This window comes from Colobus angolensis, unplaced genomic scaffold, assembly GCF_000951035.1.
Source record: "Colobus angolensis palliatus isolate OR3802 unplaced genomic scaffold, Cang.pa_1.0 Scaffold49, whole genome shotgun sequence".
In the NCBI taxonomy this organism is placed as follows: Eukaryota; Metazoa; Chordata; class Mammalia; order Primates; family Cercopithecidae; genus Colobus; species Colobus angolensis.
The window spans coordinates 11,572,704-11,594,406 of record NW_012118376.1 but is presented as its reverse complement, the minus strand read 5'-3'; the positions used below and the strand labels follow the sequence as shown (position 1 = coordinate 11,594,406).

Sequence of the window (21,703 nt, the reverse complement as noted above, 5' to 3'; positions counted from 1 at the left end):
GAGAAAACTTGGAAAAAAAAAAAGAAACAACAAAACATCTGCTTGGCAGTTTATAAGTTTAAGGAAGCCAGAACATAAGTATGTTCAACATTAGTATGACTAACTCCTGCATAACTCTTTGTCCTGTGTAGAAGTGATATTTTTTCTTTGTGAAAGAATCGAATCATTAGCCATTGTTAAACTCATATATTATTTTCATATTAAAAAAATGCTTGAGAATACAGAATATACAGCACATTTAGAAATGTTTCCTTAGTATTAAGTCTTAGACTCTCAGGTGGTCTAGCTCTCTGCTTTTTGTTCTAAGTATCAATTATTAATACTAATAGTCACATTACTATAATATTAATATTATAATATAGGCAACTAAAGGATTATTTGAAGCTAAACAAAAGAGGGATTAGAGAAGTTGGGGTTACATACCATCTATTGTTCAAACCTAAGTAAACAGACTACCTCCTTAATGAATTTCAGTGTGGTCATTGTTTTTGAATGCACAGTGTGGTTAGTCACTGCTGTGGATTTCCTTTTCTTTGTTTTCATCACCTCTATAAAGTTCTGGTAATGCACAGCTGTTTGTGTCCACGTCCTCCTCGGGGTCACTTGTTAAATATGGAAAGGCTCTTTGTTAAAAAGATGATTAACTCTATTAAACTCTGAATAGTTCAGATTATTAGTGACTAGATAGTAATTCTTCTGTGAGTTTTCTCTTTCCTTTAATTCATTTTAAATGATCTGAAAATGTGTTTTTCAGAAGAAATTCCTTTTTGAGTTTTTGTCATTTCTGTAATATGTCTATTATCACAACTTCAGAGGAGATGGTTGAAGCATATAATGCTTGTGAGGGGCATGAATTTCATGGACCTTTAATTTTAGAAATAAAGGAATCATTATTTTTCATTAATTAAAATAATGGAACTGTTTTCTATTTAAAAGATTTGCTACAAAACAAAGGAATACTTACTAATATATTATTAGAGTACTAGGTTTTTATTGTACTTGATATACTTTTACTACACCTGCTGTCCTCTGTATAATGGATAAAGAATATTTCTCTTCTGGATGAGATAAGTCTTCATGCTGTGAAAAATAACAACATAAAAGTGCTTAAAAGTTCTGCCACTTCGTGGTTACAACTTCACCCTGGCTTAATAAAAAACCTAATTTGCTTTTACTCCTATTGCATCTAACATTTAAAGAAAGACGTTACATAGAGTAGCTGTTTTTAGAAATTCCAGTGTAAGAAGACTACTTACAGAATGCACATTTTATGTATTTATATTACCACAGATGTCACTGTAGAGTTCATAAGAGTAACGCCACCTAGTGAATTTAAGAATTAACTTAATTTACAAATATAGATACTATGTGGAACATTTGAACCTGCCAATGAGGTATATTTGTGTTAGTAAAGCTAGGCTGAAACCTGCATATCTCCATTCCTGGCTCCAACCCTATGTTGCAAGGTAATCCTGAGCAGGTCACACACCCTCTTGGTGTCTGCGTATTCTTCTGTAAAATGCACACTGTAATATGTGACTTTTGAGTGTACTAAATAAGTAGATGGGTATAGCTGAGTTATTTAAAATTAAGGGTCATATAACAAATGTACTAGCATCTAGGAGGAACTCAATAAATATTGTTCAAAACCAAGGGATGATTTCTATTCTTTATAATATTCCATATCATTGCTCATGAAATGAACTTGTTATATTCATACACCATGTTTGTTGTCTGAATTTGTCCTTAAGTTAGAACAGTTATCAATAAAGCTAGTAAACATTTATTTATAGGAATCATTATGACAGGCTAATATAGGGGAGTTTATATTATTTTAAAAAGCATATGTGCATTGAATAGATACATAGTATGTGAGACAAACCAGCTCTTTAACTTAAAGCCCAGTGTGAAAAATCTGGAGTATACACTATTCTAATTATCAGATCTAGTTGTACAATAATGTATTATGTGTTTAGTATAAAATTATGCAGTATGTATTTAGGACCAATTTTAAAAAGTTCAGTACCTCTAGCTTTTAAAACACAAGACTATTAGTGGTATTTTTAAAATTTGGACTTTGAAAAATTATTTTTAGTCAGAACATAGAATTTCTCAAAGCATGACAACCTCATAAAATGGCAGCACAACTGAGTTGTTCATCTGAAGTGACTGCACTTTTCCATCTTTTCTATGGACTGTATTAATATTTCCAGTACTACTGATAGCACTTCAATCACTGCCTTTGAAATGAGAATGAGAGAAAGCGGCCCCAATGGTTCCCAGTGTTCGAATCTAGGAAACTTTTCAGATTATATCTCAAAACATAGGGAATTCTGATGGGTGAATGGGCTTGGGCAGACCTTGTTCTTGGGGCAATTTGGATTTCTAGACAGGTCTAATTCATCAAGGGATAACTGACTCCTTTTGGGCCTAATATTTCTCATACGTGGATCATATTTTTTAACTGTCAGGGAAATTAATTGTTTCAGTGATTTCTGTTATATGTTTCTCTTTATTTGTTTTAATGAAAGTGTCCCTACCCCTAATGTGATAGGAGTCTCCCCTAAGGCTGGAGAACAATGAACAACAGGCATCATAAGGCAGGCATGACTTACTAAAACAGAGGGTCATCCCAGAGTGGCTGACGATGCCTTTCCTGCCATCCTCTGGTGCTTTGCTCTGCCTGGCTTAATCTCCTGATCACACCCCTCTCATACCTCCTCCCCCCAATTAAATATTACCATTTCCATCCACTTCCAGACTCTCACATGCAACTAGAATGTGAAATGTTTTCCCCAAATTTCCTGTATGATGCAGTTAAACATCGACAAAAAACAATGAAATGTTTATTATTTAGACTTCGAGATCTGTGAGTGTGTTTAGTTTTTTTTGTTTGTTTGTTTTGTTTGCTTCTCTTTCTTCTAAACCCGACCTCACAACCCCCACCCCTGTCCCCTGCCCTTCCCACCTTATTTGAAACAACAACAAAAAGATAACGTTCTTACCTTGGCCTAGGCTCTGATTTTCCACTGGCCTTGGTCTAGAATTCAATTTTAGAAAACAAAAAAGCAGATAGATTCTTATGTTCTAACTGAGCATCAAACTGCCTCTGTCTCATGGTGCATGAATGTATATTCAAGTCACAACATCTTAATGTTTCTTCTGTGTCAACTTTGATGTAATTATGGGTATGTTTAAACTTTACCTGAAATTCAATAGTAGTATCATTACATGGGAGTATTACTTTGTCTATATTCATTTGAAGAATCTGGGTGGCTATAGGGAAGAAGTCTAGTTAGAGGATTATAATAGAAACATTTATGATAATATTAATTCATCTTTGGGATAAAGCACTTTTGTTCTTCAGCAATTCCAGAAAGACACTGAGACTTCTTTGGGACAGGAAATATCCAGATGGCAAATGAACTTTTTGCAGTTGTGGGTCCTTAGTTTATTAGACAAATCAGTGCCATATCTGAGTGGTGTTTCTTATCCATTGGAGTAGTTCAATTTCTGCCTCTGAAATAGATATAGTACTGTAGTTTCTATTTCCTGATCCTTAGGGAGATAAAAATGGTATGTCTTCAAAATCTTGTGTTCAGAAAAAATTCTATTTTATACTCTAAGAATTGATTTTAACTGTAAGATAAACAAATTTGTTTATTAGCTCCTCTTTTGCACCTTCTGGCTGTCTGGTATAATTGTTAATAAACTACAACATTGTCATCTCTGTATTTTGGTCAATGAAACAGCAATTCTCCAAGTCATTCTAGTTCCCACTTTTGATTTCTCTATCTCTTGACTCCTGTCACCAAACCCTGTCAATTCTACCATCAAAGTATGTCTAGAGGCTAGGTCTAACTTCTCCCACACCTGGATTGTGGAAATGTCTGGTACTCCACTGAACCCAGACCCATCTCCAGTCCATCCTGCTTTTTAGCCTACAGCCCACATCACTGCTCTGGTGTAAGATCCTCCTATGACTTTCCCTGATCTACTCCAGGATAGGCCTACTGTGAGTTTAGCCACAGTCTTCCTTTCAGGTCTCATCTCTAAATCTTTGCCTTCCAGATGCCTGTTTCATAACCTGTTCTCCCAGTGTTTGGAATCTCCAAACTGCATGCATCCCCTTTACCTACAATGTCCTTGCTTTATTTTGTACAAATTCTTCCTGCTTATTAGCCATTAATGTGAATTTTAATTTTCATGAAATATTCTATATTTACTGCATTCCGTTCTGAACTTGATAATAGCCACGATTTTATTTGCAATCTAATCCTATAACATGCATTATTTTAAATAATTTAAAATTATTTAATGTAGGAGTATCTTACACTGAAACTGTAAAACCATTGAGGATTACTGGTTTTAGAGTCAGATATGTGTTCAGTGACATTGAATAGCTCTGTAACTTGTGTTAGGTTTCTTGACCACTCTGAATCTCCACGTCCACATCTGTAAAATGGAGATAACTAAATGAGGCATTTAAAGATTAAAGGAGATTGTAAATCTTTTAGCACAGTGCCTGGCACATTGTACTTAATCTTAGCTCTCTTCCCTCTATCACTACAAAGACTTGCACAGCAATTTTAAGTAATTACATATGGGTGTCAGGCAGGGTCCAGACAATGAAAAGATGGCATACACGTCTTAGATAATTTGAGAAGAACTTAATAGAGGGATTGTTGAAAGAAGGATAGGCAGAAATTGGGAAAATTTAAGGGATGGTGCAGTGCCAGGAGCTAGAAGTGGCAGGGAGCCATTACCACCTCCAGGCCTAAAGGGGTGAGAGAGGGAACAGTTACAGAACCCAGAGACAGCAAAGACGTGAGACAGGACCTGTAACCTTAGATAAAAGGACACAGCCAGTCATATCTGCAGGGAGGTACCAGGGGATATCTCAACCTTATTTTCTGAACTCTTGTTGTGCTTCCCATTAGCAGAAGCCAGCTTAGACACCAGAGGGCAAGGGAGCCCATGGATGTTGTCCATGCAGGCCAGACTCTGGGGCCCAGTATGAGGCGGGGAGTAGATCCAGATGGGCAAATGAAGTACATCTAACATTGTTTTAGAAGGAACACATGCTGAGCTGCTCCTTGCTCTTAGCATTTTGCAAGCCAAAGTCAGTGTTCAGGTGTTCATGGCCTACATCACTGGGGCCCGAACAGTTCAGGAATTCGAACAGATTCAAAGCTGCTTTTCATGAAAAGCCATGGCCCCCAGCCATTGCCCACTGTTGTGTGAGATAACATAGACTCTCCAGTCAGGCTCCTAATCCTCATGGGAAAATGTTAGTTCATCCCCTTCCGTTTTAGTATCTGAAGCACATGGCACTCCTTTGAATCAATAATGCAGGATACCTGTGCTGCAGGTCCTGCAAGCAGTCTCAATTTTAAATTGCTCTGCTCTACAGATCCTGTGATAGCTTGGCTCAGAGAAGTGATGTGTGAGAGGAATAGCCCAGGAGACCTCTTACCATTTGTCTCCTGGATTCCCAGAGGTCTGCCCTACAGCACGTCCTATCACCAGAATGCAGTGCACCTACACCACCCATCTCTGCTCCCCTTGAAATCCCTTTACAGAATTACAACTTCACATTATGTCCTTGGCTTTTATTGAGTGTTGCTAAAAGGAATGACTGTGAGAAAACATCTTTGCGCTTTTTGTAAATCTCCCTTTGAAGTCTCATCCATTATGTTGTGCCCTGTCTCTTATATTAGGCCCACATGATAAATTAGCCTAGAGTTCAGCACTAAAAAAGTTTCTCCCTCTCTAGGTGAACCAGTTTACTTCTTTTAATCACATAATGAGAGCTGTGATCTATCCTGTGTCTTTCCATTCTTGCCTTAGCTATCCAGACCTGTTTCATGCTCAGTTGCAATAGCTTTCTAGATAAAATTAGCCACCACTTCATTATTAATATTATGGTTCCTTTTTAAGAGTTGTGTGGTTTTATTATATAAAAAATTAAGTTGCCTCAAAAGATTTCTTGTGATGACCAAAAGTTTTAATATTGCATTTAAAACAATAAAATCATTTGAAAGAATGACAAAAGACAAAGGAGGACTGAAAGCCCAGCTAATCAATAAACGAGATAAACTATAAAACTTGAGAATTACATGAACTTAGGAAGATCAATATGCATGCAACCACCAGTCATTTTGTTGTTAGCACTAGAGCATAACCAAATAAGATGTTTGAATTTACTTGAAACTTATATTTCAAATAAATTATCCATAACCACAGAGCTTTTTAAAGTGTCCTAGAAATCACTTTTTTATTTTTGGAAGCAATCAAAATCCTGGAGATTGGCAGGTAACATGAGATACACATGTTGGAGGACCACATTGCCATTAAAATCATGCTTTTGGACTGGGTGCAGTGTGGCTCATGCCTCTAATCCCAACATTTTGGGAAGCTGAGGTGGGCAGATTGCTTGAGCCCAGGAGTTTGAGACCAGCCTGGGCAACATAGTGAAAACTTGTCTCTACAAAAAAATACAAAAATTAGCCAGATGTGGTGGTGTGCGCCTGTAGTCCCAATGACCTGGGAGACTGAGGCCAGAGGATCGCTTGAGCCTGGGAGGTTGAAGCTGCAGTGAACTGTGTTCGTGCCACTACACTCCAGCCTTGCTGACAAAGTGAGACCCTGTCTGAAAAAAAAAAAAAAAAAATCATGCTTTTGACAAATATTTAATGATATGGGGAAAAGCTGAAAATAGTGTCAAGTGAAAAAGCAGACTGTCTATGTAATGTATGTACAGATCATTTAAAATGTGCATTATATGTTGGTGAGGTGCAGAGAAAAGGCAATGCTTATGCACTGCGGGTGGGAACATAAATTAGTTCGGCCACTGTGGAAAGCAGTTTGGCAGTTTCTCTAAGAATTTAAAATAGAACTACCATTTGACCCAGCAATTCCATTATTCGGGATGTATCCAGAGGAATATAAATTGTTCTGTTGTAAAGACACATGCACGCATGTGTTCAATGTAGTGCTATTTACAATAGCAATGATATGGAATCAACCTAAATGTCTATCAGTGGCAGACTGGATAAAGAAACTGCGGTACATATGCAATTTGGAATACTGTGCAGCTGTCAAAATGAATGAGATCATGTCCTTTGCAGCAACGTGGATGGACCTGGAGGCTGTTATCCTAAGCATACTAACAAAGGAACAGAAAACCAAATACTGCATGTTCTCACTTTCAAATGGGAGCTATAAACTGAGTACCCGTGGACAAAAACAAGGGAACTTAAGACACCAGAACCTACTTGATGGTGGGAGGGAGACGAGGACAAAAAATGGGGTGCTATGCTTATTACCTGGGTTATGGAATAATCTGTACACTAAACCCTCATAACACACAATTCACCTGTAAAACAAGCCACATGTACCCCAGAACCAAAAATAAAAGTTAAAAAAGCAAGTGAAGTGTGCATCCTACACAGATACATAGACACACATACATGTGTCTGGGTAAAAGATCATGCAGGAACACGTGTGTGTGTGTGTGCGTGTGTGTGTGTATGCTGTAGCCTAGTGGGGTAGAAGGAAAGAGCATTCATGAGCTTTTGAGTGTTAACATTGTCTCTAACTCTTACTGCGTGATGTTGGCTAGGCTATCTAATTCCTCACCAATAAAATACTAGCACTTAATTTTAGCAGAGTTGCTGAGTATGAATTCAAATGAGGTATAGAAAGCTTAAAAGTATTTATTGTAGCTAACTTTGAGAACCTGTTTTCTTTTTCTTCATTGTCTAAAATAACATGAAAATGTACTAAAATGTTAATATTCATTATATCTTAGTGGGATATAAGAATTTTTCCTTGAACCATCCAACAGTAAGCATGTTTTACTTTATAATCAGTTAAATAAGTGGGTTTTGGGTGCCTGTTTGTAACTTTGCACATTGTCCTTCATTGTCTGAGAAAAGCCTTTATGTAGTATTTAGCACCGTCAATGAAAGGTCCTTAAAGGCTCTTCTCTATTTTGTGCAGTCTTTTGGAATTGAGCAAGATAAATCAACTTTAATTTGGTGCATGTCTCTAAACCTTAGGACGTGGTTCACCTGTAGCTGGCTGCCCTATTGAACCACCTGGAAAGCTTTCTAAAGCCTATGGTCTAGATACAATCACAGCAATTCAATTAGCGTCTCTCAGTGCTGTGCAGCCAGAGTTGAAAACCCCTGCTCTTAGGGGATCAGGAGTCCAAGTAACTCCCAAGTCATCAAACCTACAACTTCTCAGTATCCAAATGTAAGGTTTGACAGCCTTTAAAATGTACATCAGTGCTTTGGTCTCCTTTCTTCAAGTGAGACTTGACAATATATATATTTTTTAATTTTTTAATGTGGAGGTGTATGGAAGGTGGATATACTCACCATATTTGTTTTTTGAGCTTCCAAATAACAACAATGATAGTAACATGAGAGCTCAAACCATTAACCAACCTGCCTTGGGGGGGCAGTTATCATAGTGGGGTAGCTGGAGGCAGCTCTAGACCATTACCTCGAAGGGACCCATGGCACTGGCAGTGTCCAGGTGCAGTTTTATGTTTTTAAAATTGCTGGCACGTACTCCATGGTTTCCATTAGAAAACCACCTCCAGGGCATGATAAGACAGTTGCTTTGTCCCTTGATATGTTTTCCTAATGCTAGATACAATAATGCCTGTGCTTTGGAAACCTTTATCATACTCTTCAATAATGTACATGTTTGAATTCTCAAAACATTGACTATTGTACTTAGATTGTGAATGTATGTGCTTTTTTGATGAGGCAGTCAAGGACAGAACCCCATTCTTTACTTTTCTTTCAATAAATGTTTAATAATAATAATAGCATATATTGAACTGTTTGTGTCAGAGAACTGTGTGCTGTATCTTAAACTTACACTATTGTACTTTTATCTTAGACTCTAGCAGTACAAAAATGGGTGGAATATGACACTGACCTGTGAGGGGTTTCTATTATGGTAGGTAAGACAGACAACAGTTTCTGAAATAGCAAGTGCTACAACTATCATCAGTCAAGATACAGGGCCCTGAGCATGGCGCCCTGCTCTGCTGAAGGAGGCTGGGAAGGCTTCATGGAGATGGAGATATTTCTGCCAGATGGTGAAGGATGAACAGGCGCTGATTAGGCAAGATGAAGATTCTAGGCGGAGGAAGCAACAGTATGTGCAAGGTGTGGTGGCTGAACAGGGTGCACCTTTTTCAAGGAATTACAAATAGTGCATGTGGGAAGCAGGAAGTAATGAGCAGAGTCCCAAGAATGATGCTGTCCGTGTTCAGGGATTTGGGCCTCATAGTCTAGCAACAGGAAGCCATTGAAAGACTGTAAGCAGGGCATAGAAATATTTTATCAAGTGAACTATTCTGTCAACTATTAATGAAGAATGCTTGGGAAGAGGCCAAGAATAGAAGCAAGATAAACAGCTAGGAATTTAGAAATGAGGAGGTGGTAGATGATGCTGCTGGACCACGTTGGTGACAGCGGAATGGAGAAAAGGCAACTAAAGGTAGAATTAACAGGACATGGTGACCTGTTGATGGTTGGCAAAAGAGAGGTGGAAGAAGCTTGAGGTGATGACGCTATGGTTTCAGGAGTTAGGGATTAGAAACAAGAGCAAGAGATAAATGTGACTTGGATGCTGAGAAGAGAATTAGTTTGTTCTGTGAATCTTGAGTTTGAAGCACCTGTGGAAGCCATCTAGGTGCAGATGTTCAGTAAGCAGTTGGATATGTAGTTTTAGACTTCTAAAGAGAGGTTGAGCCTGGAGAGAGACTCTGAAATTATCAACTTTAATAATTAATTGAACTAGACCATGAATAAGGAGAGAATGCAATTTTACCCAGACTCATAGATTTCTGTTAGAAGAGTTTTCAAGAATTGTACCATAATGTGTATCTTAACACTTATTTTGCAGGAATGGTTAAAATTACATGGTGCACAAAGTAGTTCTGTGGTTTAGTATCAGGTCTTGAAAATAATATGTCCAGTTTTGAAGATGTGTAGTTTTTTTGTTTTTTTTTTTTCCCCCAAATTGCTTCAACTTTGACAACTTGCCTACAAGTCTCATTCCAATACAGTTTTTAAAAGGCAGAATGAAACATCTCAAAGTAGGGGCTGTAATGGAAAAAGCAATTTATTTTTAAATGAAGATGATGAGGTTGGTGTACTGTATTGCTTGAACACTGAATGAATTTAAAAGAGTGAGATTACGTCAAATTCAGCCAAGACTTTTGTTCCATTTGAATGGAGTATCTGTAATTGAAGATGGGGGTTCAACTAAGAAAAACACATGACATGTACATTTTTATCAGTTTTCTTGTACTCTATTTCCAGTTTCTTTGTGCATATGTGTGTGTGTTCACAAAGCCATTACATCATATTGATAATTTTTTTTTAAAAAAAACGGATGCGTTCTTGTGCAACAAATGAGAATACAAGCTTAATTTTACTAGCATCACTTTCTTTTTGAGCTTCAACGTAGTAGTTTAACACGTTGAGAACATGCAGTCCTCGGGAAAGTGGTAGGAATTCAGAGGTAGAATCTGTAACAATGAGCTCAAAATGATTAGAGAAAACATTAAATATTTTCTAATTGGAAATTTTAAAATGAAAAATTTTTAGCTTTGTGCTAAAATTTTAAAACTAGGTCTAGAAATATTTCATTTTATATTTTTATCTTAACATTGTTCATGATGAGATAGTGATTATTTAATGTTTTTTAATTACCTGTTTTCTCAATTTTAGCATCGTTGTGAATGAAGGTAAACATTGAATTATATTGATTCAAGATTGATTTGACTATATTTTTTAATTAATAATATATTCCAAATATAGATTGTTAAGCTCACAGATTCATTTTCCATTTCTGTTCAGCGATCAAGCTAAGAGACAATATGGTTACTATGAATCAAATTTGAATAGTGTGATAGATTCAATCCTCTTAATTTTTTACTTCCTGTAATAGCCAAGGTACATGCATTCCCTTGCTTGGCCTCGTGATAGGCAGAGATACTCCCGCCCTCTACCTCTTGACTTTGGGCTCAGCCATGTGACTGTTCATTGGCCAATGAGCTATTAGTGGATGTGTCATGAGCAGAGGCTTAAAATACACTTATGCGGGTTCAAAGTCTTGTATAAGACCAAAGATAACTTTGGTCATCTACCTTGAGAAGAAGATGCCCAGGATAGCTACTGCCTGTTTACTCTGGGTCCCAGAGCAAACGCCTGGGGAGCTGACATATGTAAACCTGCTGCTTGGAGTCAAGACCAACAGACCCACATTCTCCCTCTAGACCTACAAATGTGAGAATAAGCCACCAAGTTTTGTAATGAATTGTTACCCAGCTTTGTGATGACAAAGATGACTAATATGGGGAACAAGCTTATGTTGTGGTTAAGAGTACTGAAGCATACTACTAGGAGCACTGAAGTCTATTACATTTCTGTTTGAATGTTGGCCCACCACTTACTGGCTTTATTTTCTTGGGCATGCTATTTTCTTCTAAACTTTATTTTGCCATCAATAAGATATATTACTTGGCTCCCAGGAACATGGTAAAACTAAATAAGATGTGTGCATGTAAATTACTTAAAGCAGTGTGAAGCAGAAAGTAAAATCACTGCAAGTTCATAATAAGTTGTGGCTGCTGTTACTGTTGTATCTGTAGACAGCTGAGCCTCCTCTTCTCCTTCTCTTGCATCATATAGCTTTCCCGAATTCTACATTTATGACTCTGGAGCAGGCTAAAACTTTTCTGAGGCTTAGTTTCCTTTTCTATGATATGAAGATATTAAAAATTAGCTGACATGATTATTACGATGACCATACCAATGGTAAGCAAATATCTAACTGTCTTAGTCAGTTCTGCCTGCCCTAACAGAATGTCATAGACTGTGTGGTGTGAACAGCTGACATTTGTTGCCCACAGCTCTGGAGACTCAGAAGTCCGAAATCAAGGTGCCAGCAGATTTGGATTCTGGGGAGGGCCCTCTTCCTGGTTTGCAGACAGTTGCTTTCTTGCTGTATGGTGGGAAGAGATACCATGTCTTTTCTGTTTTTGATAAGGGCATTAATCCCATCATGAGGGCCCCACCTTCATAACCTAATTTAACCCTAATTACCTCCCAAAGCCCCCATCTCTAAATGTTCATACCATCACTTTGTGGATTAGGACATCAACATGTGAACTTTGGGGAGGGGGATTCAAACATTCAGACCACAGGGTTAGCTCTGGCTAGGCGAATGGGTACTAATAAAAATAGCTTTATTATGTTCACTATCCATATATTCCTTCATTCCCTTATTTATTCATTTATTTAAGCTCGGTTTTTCATTCCTAGTTTTTGAGTTTCTATTATGAGCCATACATCTTGGTTTCTAGCAATCCCTGTTCTCATTACAATGAAGTAAGAAAGACTGTGGAAGGCAGAAATTGAAGGAACAAAAGTGCTGCAATTAGGAAGGCATGATATATTAATAAGGTCATTCAAATAGTACTTGTGTATTTGTTATACTATCCTTTTGCTCCTGTGGGCTTTAAAACAGTAATTCTTCGGAATAAGGGGATTTATAAATGGCAAGGAGTTGCTAATGTGAAACCAGTAAAGGTTTTTGATTGTAGAATTACAAAATGCAAATTAGTAGAAATTCAGCATTAGAGGGCATGGTGAATGGGGTGGGGTGTGGAATCACAGGGGACCTCATATGTATAGCATGTCTCTATTAATCAGTGTAGCAGAGATGGCATCTAAAATGCTTTTGTTTTAAATGGACAAAATTTGCCAAACACCTTTTTGCCTTTCTACCTGGAAAAATGTTTTGACGTGTTGGCTTTCCATCTCCTGATTCTTCCTCCCACCCCCACCCCCGCTGCACTGCGGCACCGCCCCACTGCCCCGCCAAATGTACACTGCCTTGTCTGTTTCATTTCCACATGTGGAAATGACCACATTAGCTAGTAGCTCCTGGTATTGTATGCTTCCTATCCAGAATTTGTTCCCTGGAAAACCTGTGTCTTCAACATACTTGCTTTGAAATTATTTTGATCTGTATCAGCAGGAATAAGTTTTGAGATCCTGGATATTAACTTCTGTATGCCACTCTCTCTAGAAGCTAATTGACTGATTTGAGGTGGAGGCGAGATGAGAGTCTATACATTTGACCAATTTCACAGAGCTTACCTTGCAAGCTATTGAAATGCAAATACAGACTAGCCTAGAGATTCTAAGAATTCACGCATTCAGTTGTTTTCTTCTGAAAAATAAGCATTCAAAATTCATGCACATTCTATTATTCATGTGCCTTATATTTAGGTTCCGCTTGTATGTCTAGATAAATCTTATCACCATTATTTAAAATTTCATGAATGAAACTTTGCATCTCTAATACCAACATTAGCCTAGACCAGTCAAAATAATTTGAAATGCAGCCCTTAAATGAACTCCTCCATGTGTCTATATATATACATTTACATATACAACTTTGCCATTGCCTTATCTACAACTGTCTTTTAAATCTACCCCATGTAAAATGGGTAACAATTCAAAACCTCTTTTGTATTGTTTTGCCTCAGAAAAAAACAGAATCTTTGGAATGTGCTGCTTAAAAGACTTCTATGAGATAGAGCATTAATGTCAAAGCACATTTTCTTTGTTTGATAGTTGTCACATTAGTGGTCCTGAAACAGAATACTCTTTTCTGTGCTGTCCATTCATTTGTATTTTTAAGTCATCCACCACTTTTCATTTGTCAAGCACTTTAAAAAGAATATTGTGTGTCAGCAAGACAGTTCCTCTGTCATTTGATCTACAAGTTAGCCTTCCTGAACAGTTAATGCCTTCAGAATCACTTTTTTCCATAAGCCATGGTCACTCAACAGAGGGGAGAATGATTTTCTTAGCCAGATCCAAGACTCCCCCAGCTGAGTCTCCTGCCTAATGCCTGTTGGTGCTAGCACTAACATTTTCTGATCCAGTCTTCGATATGTGATGAGGCTGAGTATACAGCATTAAGTTTGGAAGAAGGAACATAGACTTAAGTGAAGTTCTTTGGTAAGCTTTATGTCCCTGTAGAGTGTTGATGGTGGTTTGAACTGAGTCACTTCCTGTCACTTTCTGGGAGCTATATCAGAAAAGACTTTATCAGTTCTCTTTGCTGCCTTTGAAGTTCTGTAATGTCTAGGTAGGGTCAGGTTTCTGGGAAAATAACAAAAATTCATGGGAATTTTGATACACAACCAGGGTGTATTAGTGGCTCATACTTGGAGCACAAAGGGGTTTCACAAAGTAATGGAATTGGACCCTCTTTCCTAGTTTCATCAATTATCCCAGGGTTTAGCTCCCCTCACCCCCAGGCGTTCAGATTTGCTCAGATGGATGTGCTGGCGGGGATAGTGGTGGTGGTGCCCGGTGGCTGCATCATTTCCTGCCTCCTCAAGCAAGGAGGTGTCTTTCATTATACTAGCCCTTCCCGTCATTGTCAGACACTTTCCTTAAGTTGTTCTAAACTGAAAGCTGGTGTGAAGTCTGGCATTCATCTTTAACAGCTGGTTCCAGTCAGTCGTGTGTGTATGTGTGTGTGTGTGTGTGTGTGTGTGTGTGTGTGTGTGTGTGTGTGTGTGTGTGTTGGGGCAGGGGTGGTTATGGGTTCTTGGTTTCTGCTATCCACAATTCCCCCTACCTCCTGGGTTTTCTTAGTTATGGACTCCTATGACCTTTTCAGCTTTCAAATGCAGGCACACATTTATGTTCTTTTCAGTATTAATGGAATCACTTTGGACATAGTATAAGAATGTTGATTTGTTGGAGCATCTTTGGATTTTTTCTGTATGCTGAAAACAGTAATCAGCTACATTCTTCCTAGTACTGTCATGTCTTGGTATTAACTTGTGATCTACGGGAAGGTTTTAGCTCTATGGGGTCATCATTGGACCAGTCTCATGAGAACATTCATTCACTCACCCAACGGATATTTGTTGTCCATTTTTGCTTTGTGCAAGGTTGGTTAAACAAGGACAAATGAGACACAATTCCGGTTGTCTTCTGGGTGCTTATGGCCAGAAATGGAGATGGCAGACTGGTAACTAGACAATGCAGAGTGAGTACTATGATGGTTAGCTTGACGTGACGCATAGTAGGTGCTCAAGAAAGGGATAAGTAGATGAGTATAAAGAGTGCTGTAAGAGTACCTAAAAGGATGCTCGTCCAGCTATGGAGTTATCAGAAGCCTGGCATCAGTGGTTGAGTTTGGCAATGATTAGTGTTCCATTCACCTTACATTTTGAGTCCTGTTGAGAAATTCAAAGGGAAAGATCCAATAGACAAAAAGGATATATATGAGCTTGGAGAGATAAGGATGCAAATGGCCTAGAGATAACAATCTAGGTGTCATTATCTTATGGGTGCTAAATGAAGCCATGGGAGTGGAGGAGATTACCCAGGGAAAGCCTGAGGCACAAGAAGAAAGGAGGACCTAGAAAATAACACTGATCCATTAAGGTCACTCATCTTTTTTTTTTTTTTTTTTAATTATACTTCAAGTTCTAGGGTACATGTGCATAACGTGCAGGTTTGTTACATATGTATACATGTGCCATGTTGGTTTGCTGCACTCATTAGCATATCATTTACGTTAGGTATTTCACCTAATGCTATCCCTCACCCCTCCCCCTACCCCACAACAGGCCCCGGTGTGTGATATTCCCTGCCCTGTGTCTAAGTGTTCTCATTCTTCAATTTCCACCTGTGAGAAAATGTGGTATTTGGTTTTCTGTCCTTGATATACTTTGCTCAGAATGATGGTTTCCAGCTTCCTCCATGTCGCTACAAAGGACATGAACTCATCCTTTTTTATGGCTGTGTAGTATTCCATGGTGTATATGTGCCACATTTTCTTAATCCAGTCTATCATTGATGGACATTTGGGTTGGTTCCAAGTCTTTGCTATTGTGAATAGTGCCGCAATAAACATACATGTGCGTGTGTCTTTATAGTAGCATGATTTATAATCCTTTGGGTATATTCCCAGTAATAGAATGGCTGGGTCAAATGATATTTGTAGTTCTAGATCCTTGAGGAATTGCCACACTGTCTTCCACAGTGGTTGAACTAGTTTACACTCCCACCAACAGTGTAAAAGCCTTCCTGTTTCTTCACATCCTCTCCAGCACCTGTTGTTTCCTGATAAGGTTGCTAATCTTTAGGAACACTTTAAGATTAGTGGACTAAATGAATAAATAAATAGACATTTATTTATTGGATGATATATATTTGGCCCTCTTCTGTGCTGGGACTTCAAGGATGCTCTTGAAAATTGTACCCTGTGAAAGAATCATAAACATAACATTTATTCAACTTCTAAGTGCCACATGCCATTCTGAGTGCTTTACATGTGTCAGTTCATTTCATTTCTATGACATACCCTTGGAGGAGATGCTGCTATCCTCAGTTTTTAGAGAAGAAAACTGGAGAGTTACCTGATCTTTAGTGAATTCAGAGAATTAATAAGTGACAGAGTCTGGCTTCAAACCTAGATACCTGGATTCAAATCCAGGGAGTTTGGCCACATTCTTAATGGTCTTATGCTTTTTTGCCTCTCTGAAGTAGGCCAGACTGATGGCCCCACTTACGGTTATCATCCATTGTGACAAGTTCAGTAGAAGTTGTATCCAGGATAACATGGAAACTCAGAGATGGGTGTGGTTAGGGTATCTATGCGGAGGTGGTTAGTTGGGTAGAGGAAATTGTGATGAGTTCCACACATCCATACTTCTCCAATAGCCTTGAGGAGCTAAAGCTATGACGTATTTTTTTCAATTTTAGGCTTAGAGGGGGGTATTAGTTCTTGATATTTTATCCATGAGAGGCAGGATGAGATAATGTCCATTACACTAAGAGGCAGGCTTTCCTGGTCTACAGAGGTACAGCTAGTTTGTTGCTAGAGATTAATGACGAGTCCTGAAGAAAATAGAGTTAATCCATGACTGTAAATTGTAAAGTATGTAATTGTATCAGAAGAGGTATGTTATGGTATAAAATTTCTGGAATATTCTCTTGAAGGCTGAATTCCGTAAACTAGTTGGTATGTAGAGTCAGGCTGGTAAACAGGGAAATGAATAAGGCCAGAAAATGGAGATTTAAAATTTTAGTTGCTGTTTAGGTTAATTTTAGTTCTTATAAGATAGGATGAAAGACATCTAAGGGGCTCATGGAGATAAAATGGTGTCTGGAACATTTATTAATTTTATTGTGGAAAATAATTTTGAGTTGTGTATAATTTGCCTACAACTTTGTATGACTTAACTGAATTCAGATATTCCTGCATTAGAATGTGTGGTTCCCTGGTAGTGTCTGCCTCCCTGGCACTCATTTCCCCAGTGTCTTCTTTATCAGCCCATATTTTTCCATTTGGGAAAGATTTTCTTTCTTACTGAACATTAATCAGGAAATACATAGCCTCAACAATAACTCAGAGCTATTTTGAGTGTTTAAAGAAAGCTTGTTTAGGAAGATGGCAGTGCCATGAAAAGTAGGGCCAAAAGATGGTTCTGGAAAAGTTGACACTGATCCAGATCTAGGGGAGCACGTGATGTAGATCTGTCTTAATTCTGTCCCACGGACTGCAAGGATGGCATGTGACCTACACTGAGTCTAGCCAGGTGAGTTTCTGTCCCGTTACTGGGACTGCTGAGGCAAAGATGCTTTTTCTTGTTGGACATTAATTGGGAGATACATAACTGTAACACGGCCAGGCATAGTGGCTCACACCTGTAATCCCAGCACTTTGGGAAACCGAGGCGGGAGGATCACTTGAGCCCAGGAGTTTGAGACGAGACTGGCCAACATGGCGAAACGTTGTCTCTAATAAAAATACAAAAATTAGACTGGGCGCCATGGCTCACGCCTGTAATCCCAGCATTTTGGGAGGCCAAGGCAGACGAATCACCTGAGATCTGGAGTTCAAGACCAGCCTTGCCAACATGGCAAAACCCCATCTCTTCTAAATAATACAAAAATTAGCCAGGCGTGGTAGTGGATGCCTGTAATCCCAGATACTCGGGAAGCTGAGGCAGGGAGAATTGCTTGAACCTAGGAGTCAGAGGTTGCAGTGAGCTGAGGTCATGCCGCTGCATTGCAGCCTGGGTGACAGAGACTCCATCTCAAAAAATAAAACAAAATGAAACAGCAACAACAATAACAACAAAAACACAAAAATTAGCCGGGTGTGGTGGCGGGAACCTGTAATCCCAGCTACTTGGGAGGCTGAGGCACTAGAATCACTTGAACCCGGGAGGCGGAAGTTGCAGTGAGCTGAGATTGTGCCACTACTCTCCAGCCTGGGCGCTGGAACAAGACTCCTTCTCAATAAAAAAAAAAGAAAAACCTTAACAGTTTGCTCAAAGCTACTCTGGGTGTATGAAGAAAGATTGTTTTAGGAAAATGGCAATACCGTGAAAGGTGAGGCCAAGACTTGGAAAGAAACCAAATTCTTACAGCCACTGTAAGGCCACTGGATCAAATGTTGTCCTAAGCAAAACCTCTTGCTGGACTTTTGTGTTGCACCAGTGGGTAAATCCTTTATATTGTTTAAGTTACTATGATTTGGGTATTTTGTTACTTGGAACAAAAAGTATCCTACTGTTTTGGGGTTTTAATTTGCTTACTATTTGCTTAAGATACAGATTTTTTTCTTTTGAATATTCAGAAATTTTGGTTTTGGTGTCAAAGTAAATTTAGTGTATTCCCTTTCTAAAATGTCTTGATTTTTCCTTCTACAAAGTTTTCTTATCCTTTGTTATTTTACAATTAAAACATGTTTTATATATAAGTAATTTGTTTATGACAAGATTAGAAGAGGCAGAAAAAAGGTGATAACTTAAGGAATGCAAATTTATTTCAGTGACATTTGTCATAAACTATTAATTTTTTTTCTTCTTTGAAGGATTACTATGTTTGTGCTTTTACTCTGCTAACCTCTTAAAAGCAGACAGGTGGTTTTTTTGTTTGTTTACTAAGAATTACTAGGCATGACTTCACCAGTGATCAGTTAGCCTCCATTACTACAATTTTTAACCTAAATGATTTGACAGTGATAAACAGCTGATGTGGCAAGTCTGTGAAAAGCTTTATATTGTTATTGCCTTTTATCACTTGTGCTCTAAATAATTGTTCTCATCTGTTGGCTGTTAGATGCAGTTTTGTGAGGATTAGGATGGATGGAACAGAAAATCCTGCCTAGTGATTTTTTAAAATTCTCTATTTCTTTTCCTTCTTTTCTCCCTAGTTTTCTTCCTCTTCTCTCCAGTGTGTTTACTTATGAAATTTGTACTCATGATTGAAGATCCAGTTCCATAGACCCTCTTGCCAGACCACATGTATTTCTGTAGCTGCAGCATTTATACACACGGCACGAGCAGCTGGGATGTCTGGTGTGCTCATATCAGAAAACTGTCAAACAGTGGAGATGACTGCCTTTTATGCTGCCTTCCCCAGCGTTATGCTCTTCCTGCATCATGAGTTGAAGCGATGGAATTTTGTTGAGGGTCAGAGCCTCTGCAAAACAGGAAACCTGTTGCACTCAGTGAAATAATGACTCTCAATGTTCCCATTATGGATAATTGTGAGTGTCCTTACTCTAGGTTTCCTTGGCTCCTTTATGCATCTTTGTATTGTGATGAGGGGGTCATAAGCAAACTGGGGTTGCATGTCTAGAGACTGACCGTGCAACGTTGTTGCAGAGCTAATGGAAATTTTGGGGGTTTCTGTCTAGTTTTGTCCGGTTTGCTCTTTTCTGGTTCATACCCCAATTCGAAGCTGAGGAAGCAGCCAGAAACTAGAGTCTGTCAAGTCTTTGCTAAGGTAACATCTGTGCCCTTCTCCTGAGGAGCATCTCTCCGTTTGTTGGCTGGCTCTCCCTCCTTCTGCATCCAATTCCCTCCTCCTGTCTATTCTCCCCTCCACCTCCCCTTTCCCCTCTCTCTTTCCCCTACTCCTATTCTGCTTTGCTCCCCCCTTTTCTGTTCTCCTGTCCTTTTTCGTTTACTCCATCTGCCCTTTTCCTGGAGTTCACTTGAGCAGTTTTTTACCCAGAGAAGTAAGCCAGGGTAAGGCATTCCTTTTGCAGACCCCCTCACCTAGCCGAGCTCTGGTGAGAGTCTGTGGAACTGCTTCTTTCCTGTCTCTTTCCACCCCTTGGGTCTGTAAACTTCTTAAGATCAAGAAAATTGTCTTGCCCCCGTTATACCCCCAACACATGGTGAATAAATATTTGTTATTTTCAAGGGCTGCAGTTAGCAGTTGATTTTAATTCTCTTTGTGTTTTTGAGCTATTGCATTAAGAATTTATGTTATGTATTATTTTTATAATCAGGGCAGAAAGTTTGAAAAGAAATATAATTTGATAAAAGCTGTGTGCACAATAGAGGAATCTCTCTCAAGGTCTGCTCAGATGTTAATGGGGTCCTTGACAAAAGCATATTACCTCACAGGCATGAGGCAATTATTTATAGTGATTACATCAGCCAGAATAAAGATGATGAATTCTGGATTCTTGTCCCTTCACATCCTCTGACTCACTGCAGAATTCCAGGTAAAGAATTTGCCTGATTTGCCTTTTATTGCCTCTGTAACTCCTCCAGGTTTCAAGTTTAGAGCTTTTCTGTTAAAAAATAAAAAATAAAGCATTCTTTTGCCTCAACAGCTGAAGCCTGAGGAGCTTTAGAATTAGAGAATTGTAGAATTTTAAGTCTAGGAGAGAAAACTTTGATTTAATCTAGCTTCCTGACTTCATCTTTCAGCTAAGAACACTGAATTTCAGAGAAATAAAGTGAACTGAAGTTATCAAAATAGTGAATGTCAAAATCAAGGTGTTTTTGTTCACAGTCGTCAAACATTCCTTTGTTTGCTTTGTCTTTCTACACGTAGCTGATGCTTAAGTTCTTCTGTGTGGCCACATTGAACTACAGGTGGAGCATCTCTTATCTGAAAATGCAAAATTTGAAAGACTGTGAAACTGGAAACTTTTTGAATGCCAACATGATGCTACAAGTGGAAAATTCCACACCTGACCTCATGTGTGGATGGGTCACAGTCAAATCACAGTCAACCTTGTTTCATGCACAAGATGATGATGATGATGATGATGATTATTATTATTATTTTGAGATGGAGTCTTGCTCTTGTCGCCGAGGCTGGAATGCGATAGTGCGATCTCGGCTCACTGCAACCTACGCCTCCCAGGTTCAAGCAATTCTCCTGCCTCAGCCTCCCAAGTAGCTGGGATTACAGGCATGTGCCACCACGCCCAGCTAATTTTTCTATTTTTAGTAGAGACAGTGTTTCCCCATGTTGGTCAGGCTGGTCTCTGATTTGTTTTTCTAAGACCAGCCGAGGGAGGTAAAGAGGAGACAAGGGCACTTACCCCAGAGAGGCCATGAGAGTGAGGGAAGCGGGTCTCTGGTCCTGGTTCGTCTGCGGCGTGGAAGCAGGAGGAGGTTCCTCAACCCCTAGAGGCCTGAGGAGGGGTCTCCTCCCGGGTCTTCGGCACCACCTGACTTGTTTTTCTAAGACCACCAGAGTGAGCACAAAAGAACCAACAAGTAGGCAAAGGTCAGGAGCAAAACTGCAAGTTTATTTTGGTAACCTAAGGTGTGGGGAAGAAGTCTGTCGGCCTCCGGCAAAGAAGGCCG

At 38.9% G+C, this 21,703-nt stretch overlaps 1 protein-coding gene across 1 annotated transcript in view; it reads left to right on the top strand.

Moving 5' to 3' along the window:
- MAST4 (microtubule associated serine/threonine kinase family member 4) overlaps positions 1-21,703 on the top strand; it is a 357,848-nt gene that overhangs the window by 738 nt on the left and 335,407 nt on the right. The gene's annotated exons all lie outside the window — the stretch shown is intronic.